This window comes from Bacillus rossius, chromosome 1 (genome assembly GCF_032445375.1).
Source record: "Bacillus rossius redtenbacheri isolate Brsri chromosome 1, Brsri_v3, whole genome shotgun sequence".
Taxonomy (NCBI): domain Eukaryota; kingdom Metazoa; phylum Arthropoda; class Insecta; order Phasmatodea; family Bacillidae; genus Bacillus; species Bacillus rossius.
The window spans coordinates 207,031,733-207,053,853 of NC_086330.1; the positions used below are offsets into that span (position 1 = coordinate 207,031,733).

Genomic DNA, 22,121 nt, shown 5'->3' on the forward strand with positions numbered 1-22,121 from the left:
CTGAACACAGTTAAAATTGTCTGTAATAATTATAATTATGTGTAATTTAAATGTTTGAGCACAGCAAGTTTTTTTTGTTGTGTCAATGTATTTTTAAAACTATTATGAATAATATGTTCACAATTTAATTATTTTAGTAAATATGTGAAGGTATATTTCAGGAATTATAAGTCAATCTTTTTTTGATAGAATATATTATCCAGTAATTATCGATCTTTTTGTTTTTCAAAAAGTACTCTCTACGAGTACCATGTTCAATGTTCTTCTTCGTCTTGCCGTTACCGAGCACAAACTGTCTTTTCGAGCACCTTGACGCCATGTTTTCTTAAGGCTGAATTCATTCTTGTGGGAGTTTGTGATTTTCAACATGCATTAATCATCTTTAAACCGCACTAAGTAGTAAGTTTTGTTATACTATTTATTAAGAACGTCGGGTAATGTTTGTAGCGCAGGGCGTGTTAATATTCTTTACTTCTTGTGTGTTTGAAGTGCGGTCCATGCTACCGGCCATGCAGTTTGCTTGATCCACCTTGTGCTGTGGTGATGAGGCCTGTCCTCATCGTCCCTGAAGCAATGAAGTGACCGCACACACGTATCAGGAAAGCCGGCAGCCTTTTTTTTTTATTTTTTGGCATGAATTACTAACCTTTTGTTTTACAACGTTACCCTAAGTGGAACATTTTTGTGGACTTAATCTCGTCGGACTTTTCGTCAACCATGTTTTTCTAATTTGTTTTAATTAAATTTTTTGGGGACCAACGAAACAACATTTTATCTAATTTATGAATTTTGAAACAACGAAACAGCGTAACAACTTGGACTAAAAATATGTTGATATATTTATGAACAAAGAAAAATGTAACAATTAATTATAAAATTATTCATGTAGTATAAATTAATATTTTTGTTTTTTAAAAGGTGTGTTTTAATAAGTATGTGTAAAATCTTGTTAATGGGGCCCCCTAGCTAAAATAAAAAAAAAATATTAAATATAAGTATGTCTAAACAACTACTATGTTAAGATGTTAACATATCAAAAAAAAAAACGAATGATGAATGATATTGAAATTTTTGAGATTAATCATATAGTCAAGGTTTAACAACAATTTTTTTAAATAATTATTCAAATAAATTATTTATCTGATATTCTTCTGTTAATCATAAATTAATACCAAGTTGTATATTGTAAGTGTGCATGACCAGTCAGCCTTGTTTACACTCAAACTAACCTCTCACCAAATCAAAACACTTCATGAACCTTGGTCCACGAGCTTTCAGCATCCTCCTACATCTATTCATAACCTAACTTAAAGTTGTGAACGGAAGTAGAGAGTGGTGCAGTAATGGTACCAGAGCCTGTGGTTCTGAAGCTTGTTTTGATGTTTTTTTTTAATTGTTAAATACTAATTTTTTTGCTATGGGTTAAATATAATTTTTTTTGAGTAAAGTAACGATTTTTTAAGACAAGTTTTTATATCTTGTAACCTTTAAATAATTTCATATTATTTTTCTATTTACTTTTGGTTTAACCTAGCAATATTATCTTATCTATTATCTTTAAGTATTATTTTAACTATTCAATTTAATGGTGATCATAGTGGTGATTACCTTTTTTTATGGCAATCTATTTTTTATTTCAAGTGTTTTCTTTATAAGGTATTTTACGAAGTTGATTTTCCGAGAGATTTCTTAATTTGATATGTTGCTCTCATCATCGTTTTCAATCGTGAAGTTGTATTTTCAGTTTCAAAGTTTTTTGTCTTCAGTGACATTTAATTAGTAAGAGATTTAATGTTTTGTTTGTTAAAGTACCCACAAAGCACAGGATATCCTACGGATATCCATAACATGTCCGAAATGTCCACTACCTATATGTCCCGGACATTCGTGACAGCCTGTGGATATTCTATGGATATCCATAACAAATCTGTTACAGATATTCATAAGGTATTGTTTTTGAAGGGTAAATATTTTGTTATTACTTTATGGAAATTATTTAATTAAGTATTTCATAAGTAAAAGCTCATTATTGCTGTAATTTGTATTTTTGAAATTTTATCCTTCCAAATGTTTGTCCACAAGGTATATCCCACAGATATCCATGGAGGATATTCTGTGGATCAGATTGCGCCATTCTTTTGTTTTCTTTTATTGTGATTCTTGAATATAGTCTTTGTCTTGATGGTCTTGAATGATGGTAGCTAAATATTGTTGTGTTGTTTTAAAGATTGATTTGTATCATCGTATCTAGAGCAGATTGCAGTAAAGTAACAACACTACTGTATTAAAAAAAATTAATTGAAGATTGAATATCCATCTGCTGCAATTCATTAGGGCTTTGTAAGGTGCGTAAATATATTGTACAGTAGCCAAGTCTGCACGTGGTGATACAATTTTGTTAATTTTTTACGTCTGTATTATGATATTTGACTTTATAGTACATGAAGTAAATTACTGTAATACTGCGGAAAGATGAAGCTTGCTATTCACCAGATTTGAATATTTTGCTTCCAAAAATTACTCCGGAAGGTATTTCTAAAACCCCTAACTTGGGCACTGAAGTGACTGAATTAAACCACAACATTGCTAACTGGGCACTTGAAAATAATATAAGCCATGTTGCATTATCAGCTTTGCTAAAAATATTGTAAAATCATCCATGTCATGCTGAATTGCCATCAGATGCACGAAGCTTTTTGGGAACACCTAAGCATAATGAAATTAAACAAATCAGTCCAGGATGCTACTTTCATTTTCGACTGAAAAAATAATTGGAGCATTTTGTAGAAATTTTGGTAAATATGTAGTTGGGCGGTATTTCCGGAAAAAAATGTTAAAAATCCGAAAATACTTTTATTAGATGCTGTTTAACTTCCTCTTTTCATTTAAAGTGGCGGAGGTAAGAAATTCCAAATACTTTAGTATATGTAGAATTTTTAAATTTCATCACAATACCAGTGCATTCATGTGGCGTTCATATTTGTTTCTTGTTTACGGGTATCTATTTTTTTTTATTGGATAATGATGTCACTTGATTGTTCGTGATAGGCCATAATTCAAATGAACCAATACGTTTATCATGATTATCAGATTGTTAACTAATTCTGTGGCTTTATGGAAATTTTTGTCAACACCGTATGTGGTAAACATAAATTGATTACACAAAATTAATACAAGCCCCTACAAAACTCCATCATCCTGCATGTGATTACAATAGTACTTACCTACAAATTTTCTTCACTTCTGATAGCCAACTTTTTTTTTATTTGTAATATTAAGAACATTTGTATGTTGAAATGTATTTTACATTAGCGCTAAAGGTGCTGCATGACATTCAGTTATACTGGAAAGTTGTTTAAGCAAACTAACATATTTCATAAGCATTCCAACTCAAATATTTTATTATTTACTTTTATAGGAAACTTTAAGAAACATATTATCTTGACAGTTGTGTTGATTTTAGGAGTGAATTTACTTGTGTAGTCTTGTAATTATGAAAATCTTTCACCCTGAAACCAGAATATTGATGATTGAACCAACTGTTTTGAAAACTTATTTTCTCCAAAATTCAGTGGAGAAAATAATTTTAATGATATTATCTTTTTTTAATTTATTTGATAGACAATTTTCCATGAACAGCATTGTTCCTTTTTGGAAATGGCAGATTTGTAATAAACTCACAATACCAAACAAATGGGCTGTTTAAAACAGTACAACAATACAATATGATCAGAACATATAGGTCACTTAGGGCTACTTTTGCAACTCTCTATTAAAGTGTGTCTTAACGTTAACTATTAAGCTAACAGAAAACTTGTGATTAACATATTTTACAAGTCTTCGTTACTGATTAAGTTTGCGTTAAAGTTGTCGTTATGATTAGTTTACTTAATGAATGGTTTTTGCCAATAAATATGATGCTGTGCCATACTGAATTGAATGGCTCATGTGTATATTACAGTTAGGTCCACTGTTTACAACTATTCTCACCCCGTTCTGCAGAATGGAGGTAGCATATATCACAAAATCAAGGCCCTTCTTCGCTGAGGTTATTAACAGCAGTCGCTCTCTCTCATGACACATCCTGTACATTGTTATTGGTCCAGAAAAGACAATACGCACTAGTTTTGCTTGATTTAACACCTCTTGACACACATTGCAGCCCCTTTCTGGGTTTTTTTAATGGTGAACGACAGAAAATGTGTCATTACAACCATGTGAATTAGCAAATTTGTTATTGATTAAATTTGCTGTAAATATTCAAAGAACATCTGTAATTTTGTAAGAGAAATTTAATTTTGATTTTTATTTAATTATTTATTTTTAACACAATGTTAAAGGTAATTTTCTTTTTTGTAAGATGTTTTATTAGGGTAGTCATTTTTAAAGCTTCCATAAAAAAAATCTTCTCACCCCTCCTTTCTCTTTCGAATGCAATTCGAGCACCAACAAAGTTATTTACTGCTGAGCCTTCAGACAAGTAGGATGTAGTTACAAAGGTTGCTTCCCACCATGTTAACCAGGAATTTTTTTTCTCTGTGCAAGCTGTGAGCGGAGTTTGAAAAGAAACACCTGGCAAATAAATAAGTTTGAGGAGGTTGCCTATAATTAAAAAAAAAACTGCCTTCAGAGACATTTTGCAAATCACTTAACGCTAAATGTCACTATGAGTGACATTATCTTACAGGTCAGAGAGTATGCTTTTAGGCTATTAAACAGTTGGAATTTAGTTTTCACTAGAGATGTCACTTATTAAATGTGATATTAGTAATGGGCTGTGTGTTTTTATTTTTCTGTCAACTTCTCTTTTGATCTGCACACAGATCTGACTGTTTGTGATGTGGGTCATTTTATATGTTTATGCTAATAACAATAAGGGTGTTGAGTTCCACCAGTATAATTATTATATCAAGCATATTTCTAAAGAGGAGTGTAATTGATTCAATGTTTTGCTTTTAAGTAGAGCAGGGGCAGTAAGTCACATGTCTTGATGATACCTAATTTAAGCTGCTGTAGCAGAAGCAGTAGACCATGAACAACTGAAAGGAAAGATTTTACAGCTGTAAGTTGCCCATTTTCTTAGACATTCGAAAGTTCACCGGATCCGAATGACTCACCCAATTTGAAATGCTGACACAGCGCCAGTTGTCACCACTTCAACTAAGGTTGTGAACATCAGGGTACACAACTTGTGTTGATTATAATTTATTTCCCACCTGTTGCGACCCAAAGTGTGCTGCATCATTTTACTCGTGTCAACCTCCCCAACGACATGAAAAATTGTTTTAAGCATTATTGAGTTACATCCTGTGTGTGTGTATATATAATATAATATAATATATATATATATATAATTATGTATAAATGTATTTTCTTGAAAAGAGGTTATACATTTCCGATTTTGACTATTATGATTTGGTGTACCATATCGAATAATTGCAAATGCTAGAATGCAATATCTACGTAAAACTTAAGGTTTTTATGTGTATACATTTGGAGAGGTGTATGGGGTTTTTCAGTTAAAAAGCACTGGCTTTAAAAGTGTCATGCATTTGATATTATTTTGTGTTCCAGGAGAATCCAGAGGTTTAAGCTGCTGCAAGAACCAGCATTGCCTTGAATTGTTAATTATTAATTCACAAATAAATACTTTTCCATACAAATACTGTATATAAAGTTTTATTTCTTGACAAAAATAAGATTTCCTAACCAGTTTTTTGTATTGTGATCAGTCTACTTAAGTGTTTGTATGATTCTAAATTTTGTGAGGCCTGGAATTAGTAGAATGCTGTTCCTTGGTGTAAAATGTAATTAATTGTGTTCCCTTTACATACTACATTTGGCCATTTAAAAAATAAAAAATGCATTTCAAACACCTTGTAAACCATCCTAAAGTGCTTTTAACTAGTGACAACATTCAGATAACACAAATATTTATTAAAAATAAAACAAATATCTTTTTCACAAAAAATTTTTTCTTAATAGGCAAAAACTAATAAGGTAAAGTCTAAATATTTTAATTGTAATTAAGTCATATCCAGTGGTGGATCTAAGATTTTTAATTTTCTGCGGGGTGGGGGGGAGGGGGTGGGTCACAAGGGTCGAAACGAACGTCATTTTAGCGGGACTGTATTAAACTCCTTGCAAATTTTTAAGGTTCTGGGGGGAGGGGCACAAGCCCCCCCCCCCCCCTTAAATCCACCTATGGTCATATCTACGTTACGTTCATAATGCAAGTTAGACAGAGTTATGCCAGTGACACATAATAGATGTGGTAAATGATTATTAAACAATTGTTTGTCAAAGAAATGTATATGTTGGTAATGGATGTGTTAAAAAATTGAAAGTGGCCCTTCCTCTGACAGATTTTAAATGATTGATTAGCTTAATGCTACAACTTTTAGGTGATAATCACTTGAAATGCAGACATGTAATGTCTACAATGAAATGTTTGACATATTTCTTCAGTTATACTGAATGTTATCCGAAACACCCAGAAATGAATTGAAAATTGTGATTTTGAAAAGAAAAAAAAAACATTCTTTGAGGACTATTTGTGAACCCATAGCTTTTATTTGGGAAACAAGTGTTGCTAATGACTAACCTAGAGTTATTTTTAATTATTTTACTATGCATGGCTGACACATATGAAATGATGAATGAAAATAGATCCTAATTGCAACATCAAAACAAGTAAGACACTACTTTTATTGAAACGGATGATAGAAGATTTTGATTACCGATATAAGGTGTGTCATCTTGGTGGCATGTAATTTCTATTGATAATGTAAACCTGTGTATGCATGTAAAGCCAAATGGAAGAACTGTTAAAAGTATAACAATATTGTTATAACTATGATATTATAATAATAAGAGAAGTAAATTAATGTACAGTACAGATTTAGACAGCAACACAGGTATAGTCAAGAAAACTAATTTTCCATAAAGATCTAGGAAATTTACAGTTGTGTATCTAGAGGAACCTGTAAGATAATTACCCATCATTTTCAGGTAATTTGTAGGTGACATCCAGTGAGAAGATACCCTTTATGGATAACCAAAAAATTGCTGCCGTGCAGGCAACTGACAAAGTTCTCCACGGATGTCTGGGAATGTCAGTCCCAGACGTCCATGGGATATACATCACTAGCGTCCGGGTGGTGTCCATATGATGTCCGACACAGATGTCGGGGGGATGACCTACATGGACGTCGGGGGGATGTCTTACACGGATGTCCGACACGGATGTCGGGGGGATATCTGATACGGACGTCGGGGGGATGTCCTACACGGATGTCCGGGGGATGTCCGACACGGATGTCGGGGAGATGTCCGACACGGATGTCGGGGGTATATCTGACACGGACGTCGGGGGGATGTCCTACACGGATGTCCGGGGAATGTCTGACACGGACGTCGGGGGGATATCCACAAAGTGGACATTGGGACTACCAAAGGACATCCCACAAATATCCATTGGAGATCTCAGGATATCCTATGGATATCCAGAAAATCCGTGCAGGATATCCTGCGGACATCCATAGGATAGCCTTGTGCTGTGTGGGTATGTGTATTTCATTATGTAAACAAATTTAGTATTTTCAATTCCTGGCTATTTTTGTATCAGTGTGGTTGGTAGTCCGGTTGTTTATACCAGTTGTGTTGTGTTTTATTCAGGTTCTATCCAGGTTAGCTTGAGTAGATTATTTAGTTTACTCTTTTAAGGGTTTTAGTTTCATTTGGGTCTTTGGCTCAGTCGATCGTGGCCTGATCACCCACGTGTCCTAGTCTTTGAGTCCCAAGAAACTTTCTAAATCAAGGTGTGTCTATAAAATAAATAAAGTAAAGTAATAACATGCATTTGCATATAAAATATAAAAAACCATGGTACCTAGTTTTAAGATGTCGCGACATGTCTAATTGTTGGTGTGTTAGTTTTGGGAAATAAGTTTGGTTGTAGGGTTTTCCTAGTTTGAATTTTCATGTGGTTATTAGTTTGTATTTGGGGTATGTATTTTTGTACGAGTCATTTTGTTATGGTCTTCATGTTTTGTTTTCAGGAGTTTTTCGTGTTCTTCATTGCACGCTATTTAAGGTTGGGTGTAACAACTAGATTAATTTCAACACTGATATTTTTTGTTTTGTTTAATCATGTAAGATTGATGATATGTTTGGTAATTATTGTTGTCGTTGAATTTGTCGCAAGTTGTTTTAGAGTTTTAACATTTTTTATTGCTATTAACCAAAAAATTTTGTCTTCGTTTTTAATTTCATTATTTGCATATTCTTTATTAATATAATTTTAAATGGAATTTCAATTAAATATTGTTGTAAGTTTTGTTTGTGAGAGAACTGTTTGAATATTATTTCTCGTTTTCATAATATTTCAATGTTTCTAATCTTATTTTGCAGATTGCCATATGTTGAAAAGTCTGTGGATTAATGTTGTTTCTTTAGTGAATTTTTAATTGATGATGTTTTGTTTACTTTGCATGTATCACCAATTGGGGCACGTTTTTCATAACCTAACCATGATAGGTATATTTTCATGTCTTGTTGCCATCGTTTAATAAGTTCTTTTTCAGCAAGTGGTTTTAATAATTTTAATGTTGTTTCCTTGTTGTAGGTCATCTTGGGTATGTATTTTATCTAATTTCTTTCCAGAGACATTTTGTCGTTTTCCTTGCACAGTTTAATAATTGAGGTTATGGTATTGTTTTGTAAGTATTTAATTTGTAGTAAAAATATATTTGAATCAAGTATTTGGGTAATAATTTTTTTGTCTTGAGCTGTGTTTGATCTTCATTTAAATTTATTCCTCTTAAGCCTATTAATGTTTTGTCTTCATTTAAATTTCATTATTTTGCATTTGTTTTGTTCTTTATTATATTGTTTCAGTGGGATGCAGTAAAAGGTCAGTGGTTTTCTGCTGTTAGAATTTTGTCGTTTCTCTGGTAATTTTTTTTTAAGCACTATTATAAAAGGTTTTATAGTTTTGATACATTGTATGTGGGTAATTTTCTGTTGTGGGAGTAAGTGACTTCCAGACGATATTTGAGTTGTGTCTTTAATTGTTTTGTTGACTTTGTTCAAGTTTAGCCAGTGAGCAAACTTGTTTTATTTTAGGCAGGTCCTCTGATCCAGAGCCATGAGCCAGTGCCAAGTCCTGTTGAGAAGTGTTTAGGCTTCACCAGCACTTTTCATTTTTGCATACCTCAGTCATTTTTTTTTATCAAACCATATATCTGCCATGGAAGATCCAATCACTCATTTTTATAATACAGTAGAGTCTCGCTAATTCGGACCCCGCTAGTCCGGACATCCGGTTAATCCGGACGGATACAAAAAATACGTAAATGATGAATAAGAATATTGTGACAAAGGAAAATAAGAAAATATATTTGTAAGAGAGGGTCCACTTGCCCTCAGTAGCCGGGAGTATTACCGCTAGTTTTCCGTTCATCGTCTTTTCCAAGAAGTGACTCACTCTATCTATAAGTGCGAGTTGTTTTGTTTTGTTCCCTTCAGTCGATGGTTACTCGTGCTGGTGACAAGTGTTTGTGACAGTTTAATTTTATTCAGTGCGAGCATTCTATTGTGTACACTTATTAAGAGCAACGTAATGGCTACTAAATGTAAGAAAGTGACTGTAACTATGGAGCAAAAACTCCAAGCCTTATTTCGTATTGATGCGGGTGAATCATTAACTAGAATCGCGCAAGATCTAGGAGTGGGAAAACAAACTGTTTCTGATTGGAAAAAAAATCGGAAAGAAATTGAAGATTTTTGTGCTAAAATGGTGAGTAAGGACAGTCTGGGTAACAGAAGCACGTTAAAAAAACCAAAAAATGAAACTTTAGACGAGGCTTTGTACATTTGGTTTTGCCAACAACGTGAACAAGGCGTTCCGCTGTCGGGCGTAACATTACAAGCGTTCGCGCTCAAACTCAATGAAAAATTAAAAGGTGACCCTGCTTTTACTGCCAGTGTGGGATGGTTATCTCGTTGGAAAGATCGACACAGTATTCGTGAACTTAGTGTAAGTGGTGAAATGTTGTCAGGTGACAATAGTGCAAGTGAAGACTTTGAAGTAAAATTTGAAAAGTTTGTTAAATATGAAAACTTAGAGCCGTGCCAAGTGTTTAACGCTGATGAAACGGGATTAAATTACAAAATGCTTCCAAAAAAAACATTAGCATCAAAATTGGATTCTGTAGCCAAAGGTCATAAGGTAAAAAAAGAAACAGTAACTTTGCTTCCTTGTAGTAATGCTTCTGGCAACTTAAAATTCCACTATTGGTTATAGGCAAATCGGCTAAGCCTAGGGCCCTTAAAAATCTTAATAGAAATGCTCTTCCAGCCCAGTACACTTCACAAAAATCAGCATGGATGGACAGCAAAATTTTTAAAGCTTGGTTTTTTGAAACATTTGTTCCTAAAAAAAAAAAGTTTTTGAGAGACGAAAACCGCCCAGAAAAAGCTGTGTTGTTAATTGATAATGCACCATGCCACTCGAGTGAAGAAGAATTGCGAGACGGTGAAATTTTCGTAAAATTTCTGCCACCAAACGTGACTGCTTTGATACAACCAATGGATCAAGGGGTGATTGAAGCAATAAAACGGCGATATAGGAAAAAAATGATCATGTTTCTTTTAGAGCAACAAGAAGCAGACCAGTCAGCTAACTTAATGGATCATATTAAGAAAGTGACAATGAAGACTGTCATTTACTTGGTCGCAGAAGCATGGGAAGAATTTAAGCCGTCAACTCTTCAAAAAAGCTGGAAAAATTTGTGGCCAAGCATTTCACAGGAAAAAAAGGGACAAGACGAAACTCAACCAACTTCAACTAGCTTTGATTTTGTACATGTTTTTCAACAGTTGGAGGGTTTTGCCAACATAGAGGAGAATGACATATCAGAATGGATTAACGATGACAACGGTATTGGTCATCAAATGTTAAGTGAAGATGAAATCGTGGAGGCATGCATTGCAAACACAGCAACTGAAATAGACAGTTCGGAAGATGACGATGGAGGTACGGAGGAATCAGCTGGCCCAACTCATGGCGAAGCGACTACAATGCTGGAGGGGTTGCTGAGTTACTTTGAGAAGCAAAGCGACATATTGTCTGCTGAGCTACTGACGTTGAGGCGCCTACGAGATCGCAAGGCAAAACGACGCCAATCTTCTTTAAAACAAAAGAATATTACAGACTTTTTCGAGTAAATTAATTGTTTTTAAACTTTAATTGTTTTATACTTTTTAATTACATGTAGGTATGTACAATACATATTATTGTTTTATATATGTTACATACATATGTATATAGTTTCTTAAGTACCTTATAATAAAACGGAGTTGTTTTTTAAGCATAAAGATTTTTTATTTAGCCTATAAAACTTGTTTTTGATACATTTTAAAGTTGATTACGGATGATCCGGACTTTCGGTGATCCGGACAGGGTCCGGTCCGGCAAGTCCGGATTAGTGAGACTCTACTGTAGTTTCATTTTAGGTTTATAATTTGTTTTGTGATTTTATTTGTTTTTAAATAATAATTAATTTTTTGAGTGCTATCTTTAATTATTATTCTGTTTTGATTGGTATAGTTAGAGTCATCCTTTAAAATTGAAAAATAATAGTTTTGGCTTGTGAATTTTGTAGGTTATGTGATGAGTTAATGTGGGGATGTGGGTTTTGTGTAGGTGTTGTGTGTCTTGTACATCTTTCCACACGACACAGCCATTTCGCATGTGTTCCACACATTACAACGTGTAGTGTAATAAATTTAATAATTTTTTCAAATTTTTTTTCTTGTAAGTTTTTTTGTTTTGAACTTAGATGTTCCTTTGTTTTATTTGTGTACTAGGTTGTTGCTGTAGGACATCTCTCCTGTGGGGTGTCTGCTGCATGGAGTTTGCTAGGGTGGTTGCAGCTTCGGCTCGGTGTTGCTGCGACTCGCCGTTTCAGCCATCTCTGGTGAATTTCGTGTAGTGGAGATCTGCTTGGTGAGATTGCCGTATAGTGACACATTCTTCATTGTAAGGTATGGTTTCTACTTTCATTTCTTCTCAAAATTTTTCTTTCAGTAAATTGCAGGCAGTTAGTTCATATTCACTTCCCTTTTGCTGAATCTTAACTTTGTTCATGTTATATTTTGTGTTAGTGGTCAAGCTTGCTTTTGCAGGTACTAAATTCTCTCTTGAGTGTCTAAGGTATGGGACTTAGTCATTCACCTTTGGACGACCATTTTATTATTTTTTTTTTCAATTTTGTGTTGTCGCTTTCAATAAGCATTTTAAAATTTTTGTTTTCCTTTTTGTTTGGGCTCATGTTTATCTTCATGTGTTGTTTGAAATGCAGTGTTCAGAGCGGTATCTTAACATCAGGATCTTAGTGACCAGGATTTAAGAAGGGGTAGAGAATCCCCAATTTTTTTTATAATAAGCAGGGGTAGAGGATCCCCAATTTTGTTAATATGGAGGAGGTAGAAGGGGCCCCCCCCCAATTAAGCTGAATAAGTAGGAGGTAAAGAGTCCCCACTATAGATTATTTATATAGTCAAAGTGTAACAAAAATTTTTTAAATAATTATTCAAATAAATTATTTATCTGATATTCTTCTGTTAATCATAAATTAATACCAAGTTGTATATTGTAAGTTTGCATGACCAGTCAGTCTTATTTACACTCAAACTAACCTCTTACCACATCAAAACACTTCATGAATCTTGGTGCACGAGCTTTCAGCATCCTCCTACATCTATTCATAATTTAACTTAGAGTTGTGAAGGGAGATAAAGTGTGGTGCAATGTGCTGCATTTTTGTTGGTGCTTCCCAAATGTGCTTCTTTTTGTTGATGGTGCTTCCAAAATGTGCTTCCTTTTTGTTGATGGTGCTTCCAAATGTGCTGCCTTTTTTGTTGATGGTGCTTCCAAAATGTGCTTCCTTTTTGATGGTGCTTCCTAATGTGCTTCCTTTTTGTTGATGGTGCTTCCTAATGTGCTGCCTTTTTGTTGATTTTGCTTCCAAAATGTGCTGCGTTTTCGTTGATGGTGCTTCCAAAATGTGCTTCATTTTTGTTGATGATGTTTCCAAATGTGCTGCCTTTTTTGATTGTGCTTCCAAAATGTGCTGCCTTTTCGTTGATGGTGCTTCCTTTTTGTTGATTGCGCGTAGTAAAATATGTAGTGACTGAATATTTACTAGTTCAAAACCTCTTGGTGTTACTAAAATATTTTTCAAGGTCACTTGGTCCTTTAGTATGTATAAAAATTTTATGATGGTCTAAATGACTGTAATTATCTAAAGACGAAGAAGGTCCTGCGGTCCTGAAATGACTAGCCTATACGTCTGATATTGTCATGATTCGTTCTCATGGTTCATAAACAATTGGCCTGTATGTGTGGCTTTGTACATGAACGATTTATAGGTTATTCAGATTATCGAAAAATTAGACTTTCATGTAAGGCATAGCGGTACTGTATTTAATCCGTTGGTCAGGTATATTGCCTTGAATTGTTTTTCGTAGAGTGAATGGTTAATAAATTCCATGAAAGGTAATGGAAATAAAATATTGAACATATGTAATATTTAGACACACTTGTCACTGGTCAAGGAGTGCGTTAATTACTTCTGGAACTATTAAGCAAAGTATAATGTTATTTATATCAATTTTCTCTTTATTATGTATTTCAGAGTATATTATACTCCATGTAACTTGGATGTCCAGGTCCGATCTCAAGACACAATGCGAGCATGCTTAGGGCTTGGATGGTTGATCACCGCTTTGGAATGTTGGAGGCCGCCAGCAAGGCGGTGGGGACAACAACAGAAGCAACGGTACACGAGACTGGTCAGGAGGGGGGAGGGTCCTAGCGGTATAAATTGAGGTCAACACCCTAGACACAGCAGTCAACACATAGTCGTGTGGGTATAGAGCTGCTGCTACAAATTCAAGCAAATGCCGTTCGATCCAACAGCAAAGTACGCGGAAGTTACGCCGGGGTAACGCCGGGATTTCACCGTGTGCACTACATCACCGAGGATGGCTACTTCCAACTAGAGGTCTGCAACTTCGGTCATCACTGGACCAGTGATTGTGACGAGGAGGCTCCGGACATCATCGAAACATCCTGCAACAAGTTAGATTGTGTCGTCCATTATCTAAGACCCAACAGTACATTCCCTTCAACATTAGAAGCTCTTAAGGCTTCATCAGCGACTGAAACTATAAGCTCAGAACCAGACTATTCCTCAGTAAGGTGCGAGTTGCGACGCAACACCGATCCCGAGGCAGTTATTAGTTGGAAGGAACAGTGTGACGGGCTTATTCACAGCACCACCTACGTTAACCATCATTGGTACACATCCTGCAGCTTTCGACTGTGTAGTCTCTACCGCATCACTCCCTACAGATAAATTTGTAAGCTAAGAAGCAATTTGAGGGGCTCGTGCATTGTAGTCGAGTCGGAAAGGTTGTTATTATGTCTTCACGCCATGACATTGATTTCAACAGCTATTGGTTGAATATGTGTGAATGTATTAGGACCATACACTTAGAGGACATACCAAGTGAAGCAGAGGATGAGGATACATTTCTACACAATTGGTTTGAAATCGAGCACTGCAGACAACGTGGGCGATGGTGGTCACGTGAAGAGCCATGGGGACGATGCCCTGAGTGTGATCGTTCACCAATAGAGTCATCACGTCAAGTTTTTGGAGACGTAACCTCAAATCATCCTGATCGTGAACCAATGTTACCACCAACCATCGTTAGTAACGATGCTGTCGAACTACTGCCAATTGCATCTCGTCAATCACCTCCTACATCAATTACAGAGAGACCATCACCTCCATCAATTGTGGGGAGACCAGCACGGACATCGCATCTCATGCTAAGAGCGAATCTAACATCTAATTGTATGAACGAGAGTGAATTGGCAATTAACATCTCATAGAGTCTAATATACAACTGAAAATAATTTTAACAATGGACTGTTCTAATAAATGCTCTACTCTATGGAATTGCATAACATATATCGTCGGTCTAATTAGCAAACCTCGTAACTCCCTGAAGACAAATTTTACAAGAGAAGCAAAAAACTGAATAACTTTTTTGTTTGTACTAAATATGTGTTTAATTCATCACATAAAAGTTAAAACACCCTCTGACGTTTGTCAACAAACTCTGTGTCAGTTTTTAATTATTAAACCTTTTTTTAATGGAGTTACGAGGTTTTACAATCATAAATTCAAACTAAATATGGAGATACGAGGTTTGATAAGATATAAATCTTCTTATTGGCGTAAACTTAATATTGATATAAGAACAATTTTGAGATGAATAGTTATAGCACCAAATTTATTCGTGTATTATAAAAAAGTATCTCTAACAATACAAGGGTTATTTCCGATATTGAACAGTAAGGACAGTATACAATACACAACAGCAATATTGTATAGTACATAAAATCAACATTGACTATGAATTCGTTTGAAAGAACATCAAGATAAAACTAGCTTTTAAATACTGATAACTGAGGCAATAAATATTACTCCAATAAATTGTAAAAAAAAAAATTACCCCTCAGAAAATCAATGCTTCAGTTTTGAAAAGGAAGGCTATCATAAAATAAGTGATAGTCTGACTCCATAGTTGTTTTCAGGGACTGCAAATGGTCGTATTTAGTTTTCTTTATCTTCAGCCTCTCAGTGTACAGTGCTGGCAAACGATTAAATGGCTTATCAGTAATGTTCTTTTTGAGAATAGGCAAGTTCTTCCACTCTTCTGTGAAACCCAACTTGTAGGAAATAACCCCATCTGGAGTGTACTTCAAGGCTCTGATGCCGGTAACACATGGATCCCCAGTTTTTCTGCCTGGTCTGATAGAGCTATACACTTGAGCATGATCAAATTAAAAAAAAAAACTGTGAGTCAAATAATGAACTTCATATGGACGTGGATTTCTGTGTGCTTCCCTGCAAGTTGCAATGTAATCAGCTGGAACATTAATCTTCTTGTTTTTCAGCTTTTTTTTCTTCTTCGAGTGCATGGAGTCTGCCTCCATTTGTGTGTGTCCGACCTCCAGAAACTTTTTCTTTATCGTTACACACTTTGTCACCGATATCTGTAAGAGTGCATTGGCGATAGTCACATTTCTGTTCTGATAGCAGCAACCATCACAATACAGTATCAATTTGTCGGCATCGTTCCTCAAAGGTAGTTGCGACAAGATGAAGTTGCAAATTATTGTAGCAAACTCATTTGAACCAAGGCCCATCTCAGTCTCGTTCCACAGATAACAGAAGCCATCTTTGGCTTTCAAATCAAAAACAGTAAAAGAAAACAATGAAAGTGCCAATATCGTAAAGAATGTATGATGTTCTACAAGGAATACTCATGAGATCCATGCCGAAATCATTATTGGCTCTTGACATTCTGAAATGAAGAATGGATAGCTAAATTGTATAAAATAGTTTAGACATTACCTCCAAAAACATTTGATATTATGGCCTGTATTACAAAAGTTTGAAAAGTATAATTTATTGCAATAAGTGTTTTGCACGCATAAATAACCGATGGACAATAGTTAAAGTGTGAGATAATAATAAAATGTACCTGCTCCATACGTTCAAACAATATCGAAACAATTAGAATAATATTTTAAAAAAATTAATAGACAGTCCAACAATAACACTGTATTTGTTTACTAACAAAATGGAGTTACGAGGTATGCTAATATGCAGAAAATCGACAGCTGGAGATAAGAGGTTTTCTGAAAATAGGATTGTAGCCCATAGGGATTGTTTATTGTTATGATCTTTGGAATGGTAATAGAACACTTAACTGAGTATATAATAGTGCCAAAAAACAATTTTTGACAAAAAGTGGAGTTACGAGGTTTGCTAATTAGACCGACGATATATTTATCCAAGTAATACATATATTTTTAAATACGACCCTTGACTCGTGCGATGGCAGTCGAGCTGAAACTGTGGTGTAAGGACCTAAAGCAGAAGTAGTTAACCCAGATGTCTAACTTTCAACTGAACAGGATATACTCCAGTGTAACACCAGCCTAAACGCCGGCGTCGGCTTCGCCTTCCTACATCTCACAAGAGTCGAACCCGAGATCTCAGTCATCTAGGTCCGATCAGTGAAGACACCACTCAAGTATGTTCCACAGAAAACACTAGTGATAAAAGAACTGTTGAAATTGCTTGTGTTGCAGTGCGTTCATTACTTCTGGAAGTATTAAGCAAAGTATAATGTTATTTATATAAATTTTCTCTTTATTATGTATTTCAGAGTATATTATACTCTATGTAACTTGTAGTTATGCTTAATATTTAGGTATTGAGTCTCTGGTTTATGTAAATAGGTTATGTTGACTTTTTCACTATGATGTGTAGTGTGTGAATATTATGTAATTTTATTACTTATTATTTACTTCTTTTAAATCAGGTTTTTTTATCGCTTGCTGTTTGTAATAAGATTTAATTAAATATGTGTTTAACATTTATGATGTTTGCTTTAATTTCAAAAAAACATTTAATGGTCCCTCTTATTAAAAGTTGTTTAAAATTCAGAGTATTTTTAAAAAATTGTAACTATAAGTTATCAACCTCCTCAGCTAGAGTGATTGCTTTAATACATAAATTCTAACACTATCTTCGAGATGTCTTCCGCCACTACGAGAAGAAGAAGAGAGAGAGAGAGAGAGAGAGAGAGACTCCACACAAAACTATTCAAAACACCAATATTTTATAAATATTCTATCATCATTTATTAATTTATAGACAAAATACAGTATCTTACCGGACTTTTTTTATTGTAATAAATGTTGGGAATTTTGTTTCAGCGATGGTAAATTTATTTTTGTATTTTGGCATTCTTGATGGTTATCAAATTTTTTCATGTGGGTGTAATATATAAATGTCCTTTTGGAGTAGGTACGGTCAGTCTGTTTGTAGAAGTCATAGAGGTAGGATGTGTACTAGTATATTAATTAGGACTCGTCAGATACCCGGGTGGCAGTGACGGCAACGGAGAACTTGGTGAATACAGGCTACCGACTTGACTCGTCTTGTCCCCCCGACTTGTCTCGACTGTCTAGACTTACTCCGTCTAGACTTGTCTCGACTCGTTCCCGACTTATCTTGACTGACTACCTAACACTTGTAGGTTATTTACTTAATAGGTATATACAGTTAAACGAGTAATTCCCCTATAAGCATACATTCAAGGACTTTGACAATGAAAATTCTCGTGTGTGAGTCTGATGTGTATAAGGGTTTATCAATTTGAATTTGGCGCGCTCCGGCAGTAACTTTAAGAATTAAAGATGGCGACGGTGGCACGCTCTGGTAGCAACACTAGGAAATAAAAAATGGCGACGGTGGCGCCATCTACCAGCCAACTTGAGAACCTAGATGGCGATGCCTCTGACAACTAATTTTTGAATTTGGCGTGCAATACTAGCGACATCTACCAGCCAACTTGAGAACCAAGATGGCGGTGCCTCTGACAACTAACTTTTGAATTTGGCGCAAGATACTAGCGACATCTACCAGCCAACTTGAGAACCAAGATGGCGGCGTCTCTGGCAACTAATTTTTGAATTTGGCGCATGAAACTAGAGGCATCTACCAGCCAACTTGAGAACCAAGATGGCGGCGTGCGACACCTGTCTGCCGACTCCCTAACTAATATTTGAATTTGGCACCATCTGGTAGTCTGTGCTGAAATTAAAGATGGTGGCGGTATAATAATTTGAATTTAAAATGTGGTGTCTTAGGTATGCATTAAGGAAGGGAAAACCCCCTCCCGCTTTTATCATAAACTTGCCGTCAGTACGTAGCATATATAGATTATTTATTCCCCTATATCCCAACTGGTCTCGTGGTCTGGTTGGTAAGGTGCCTGCTTTCTAACCTCGATGTCCTCGACGTTTTCACATCCCACGGATAGAATCCCAACCACATCTATGAGAATATTTTAGTTAAAGAAAAAAAAAATCCCTGCTGCTACCTGGTGGTGACCAACAGAACTTTATGACGTCACAAAATGGAGGCGTCCAGCAGACGGAAACAAGATGGCAGCCTCCAGCAGACGGAAATAAGATGGCTGCCACCAGCAGACGAAACAAGATGGCGGCTGATGTTTACATCGAATTTCGAAAAGTTGAAGTTCGAAAAAAAATTCGAATCCAAGATGGCGGTCGTAGCGAAAAGTGCAACGGTGATGTCACAATTCGAAGTTGGTGGAAATTTCTAGAAAACAAAATGGTGGATGGATTAGCATGGATTAGCATACATATAAGCATACAGATTAGCATAAATTGGCATACGGATAAGCATAGATTGGCATACGGATAAGCATAGATTGGCATACGGATAAGCATATATTGGCATACGGATTAGCATGAATTAGATGATGTCATCCAAGATGGCCACTGATGATGTCATCCAAGATGGCGGTCGGCTCCTGGCTCCTGCACCTGTCCTTGAATCGGTCTTTCCCATCTACTATCAGTACTCCAGGAATTTCACTGAACGTAGATTCGTGGCCAACTGCTGGTAATTTGGCTGATGCAAAGTCTTTGAAAAAGGTACACGTTTTCAAACCAAAGGCCGTTTGGTTCGGGAGTGCGTCGTTTGGCCTAAAATATTTGGCCTAAAACTGTTTCAGAACATTCACTTGGCCAAAACTTTTTTTTACCTAAAGTCATTAGGCCTAAAATTATTTGGCCTCTAGACATTTGGCCTTAACATATTTAGCCTAAAACCATTTGGCATAAATTTGTTTGGCCTAAAGTCATTTGACCTAAAATAGTTTTACCTAAATTCGTTTGGCACAAAGTTATTTGGCCTAAAGTCAATTGACCTAAAATTGTTTGACATAAAGTCACTTGGCCTAAAATAATTTTGTGACACTTATTTGACCTAAAATTATGTGGCCTAAAGATTTTTGGCCTAAATTTATTTCGCCTAAAGTCATTTGACTTAAACATATTTGGCCTAAAGTCATTTGACCTAAAATTATTTCCTCTAAAGTTGTTTGGCATAAATATTTTAACTTGAAGGTGTTTGGATTAAAACTGTTTTTAGAATAATTTACTCTGATCTTTTAACAGGTACTTCTAGCAAATAGTAGAATGTTTTAGTTACTTCCAACTATGCTATATGTTCAGCTATAGCATTTATACAGCAATAATTTACAACCCTTTATTTATACATAGAAAAATTTCTAAAATGCACACAGAATTGCAGTTTACAAGATTATTATAGCTGTAAATTGCAAATTTGCTCACTAATATAAAACTTGTTTTGCGTTTGTAAAAAAAATTTAAGTGATAGCATATTGGTAGAGATGATGGAAATAGAATTTATAAATCAGACTCATAGCATTATGTTTTGAATTAAAGAATATATGTAAACTACTATACTTTATTATACTAAACAATAAATTAATCAAAAAGCAATTTATTTAACAAACCGTTGAGTCATTTTTCGGAAGGCCATTTTTTTGTACACATGCTTTGCTATTTTTAAGTAATATCCTACACTGTGTTTATATAGATTATTATTGTTTTGATTACAAGAAAACACAAATTAATGTGAAATTACATGTGCGTGCATAAAATACATTTCCAATAAATCTAAAATAAATTATTTTCGAGATGCTTTGGGTTAAATTATAGCTGGTAATGTTTGCAGTTAATTATTGTAGTGTCATTTAGATGAGACTTTTATTACGCTTATCTGTTGTCTTTTATTCTTCCCATTATCGCTGTTACAGTGTGTGCACAACAGAACATTTGGATTACCGACATAAAGTAACAAGATATATTTTGTGCTGTTTCAGTGCTACTTTCAGGCACAAATGTACGAATTTAATTTTAATTTTTAAAGAAGGAAACCAAATAATAATTTTGCATTTTTAATTTCATTTAATTTGTTTTCCATTACTGTACACTCCGACGTAATCTTTTGCAACCCAGTGCACCTGCGCTGTTCGCAGGCTTCAATTAGATACTGTTTGCTGACGATTTGTGATCGCAGCATCTCAACCGCGGTTTGAATCACGCTTTCTCCCTGTAACAGTATGCCTTTTCGTGCTAGCAAACGCTACCCCAAGCCCACTGCTAGCAACTTTCATTTCTCGGAGGCAAGCATAGGTAAGGGTTTTGCCAGCATGTACTGGACTATGTTACAGCCCATGGTGACGCCTCGGGATGGTCCACATTACGCCTTTCCCAGGCGACTTAGCAAGTTTAAACCTCCCTCCCCTCATCGGCCAACTGTGGCTTCACGAGAACTTCAACCCGGAGCAACAACCTCCCGTGAACCCCCTCAGGGTACATGGTCTCCCCTAGGACATTCACCCTTGTCAAACAGAGCCCTCAGCGAAGCCTAGAGGCAGGAAAAATTCCTAACCTTGCTCTGCACGCGGGTCGCGAGTGCCCTCAGTGCACTCTAGCGGACGTTTCTGTGACCCTCCAGGCAGGTTCTCATCTTGGCCGCCAGAGCGCACTACTCATCTCTCCCCTAAGAGATAGATTGTCACAGTCGACCTTGGCAGCAGTCGCAGTGCGATTGCGATCTTAGTTCGCCTGCGACTCGCGCGGCGAGCGTTATGCAGTCTGCTTCGCTCCTTCGGGCATCTCCGGACACCTTCGGGCAATCACCACCCCCCCTGCTTTGGATGGGGGCAGTTGCTTCCTTTAATTAGGCGCCCCGACGCTATTTTCGAAGATTCGGTGGGCACCATCTGGTCTGTGCGGACCACGCGTCGCGATTCGCGAGAGTAAATCTCTGTTGTTCGTCCAAGACTTGACACTACGTAATGTAGTCGCCAACATCAAGGCATAGAGGCCTCTATCTTCTTATTTTTAAATTTTGCGTCCCATAACAGATTTTTGTTAACCTAAATTATTTCGTCTTCTCTAATCATGACTACCGCGAACTTCCGTGCCGGGAGCTGCCTTCTCTGCTCCTGGAGCCAGCCTTAATGACTTCACCCCGCTGTTTTTGGGTAAGTGGTCGTCATACCTCCCATCCCTACCTTTTTTGCCTTTCCCTGGGCATAATCTGGCCCAGGCTTAGCCGCCT

General features: G+C 35.8%; 1 long non-coding RNA gene across 1 annotated transcript; it reads left to right on the plus strand.

The window, feature by feature from the left end:
* Positions 1-295: 295 nt before the first annotated feature.
* Positions 296-907, plus strand: LOC134529745 (uncharacterized). Its single transcript, XR_010074692.1, has 2 exons — positions 296-399; positions 490-907. It is a non-coding gene; the product is annotated as an uncharacterized LOC134529745 (long non-coding RNA).
* Positions 908-22,121: the final 21,214 nt, after the last annotated feature.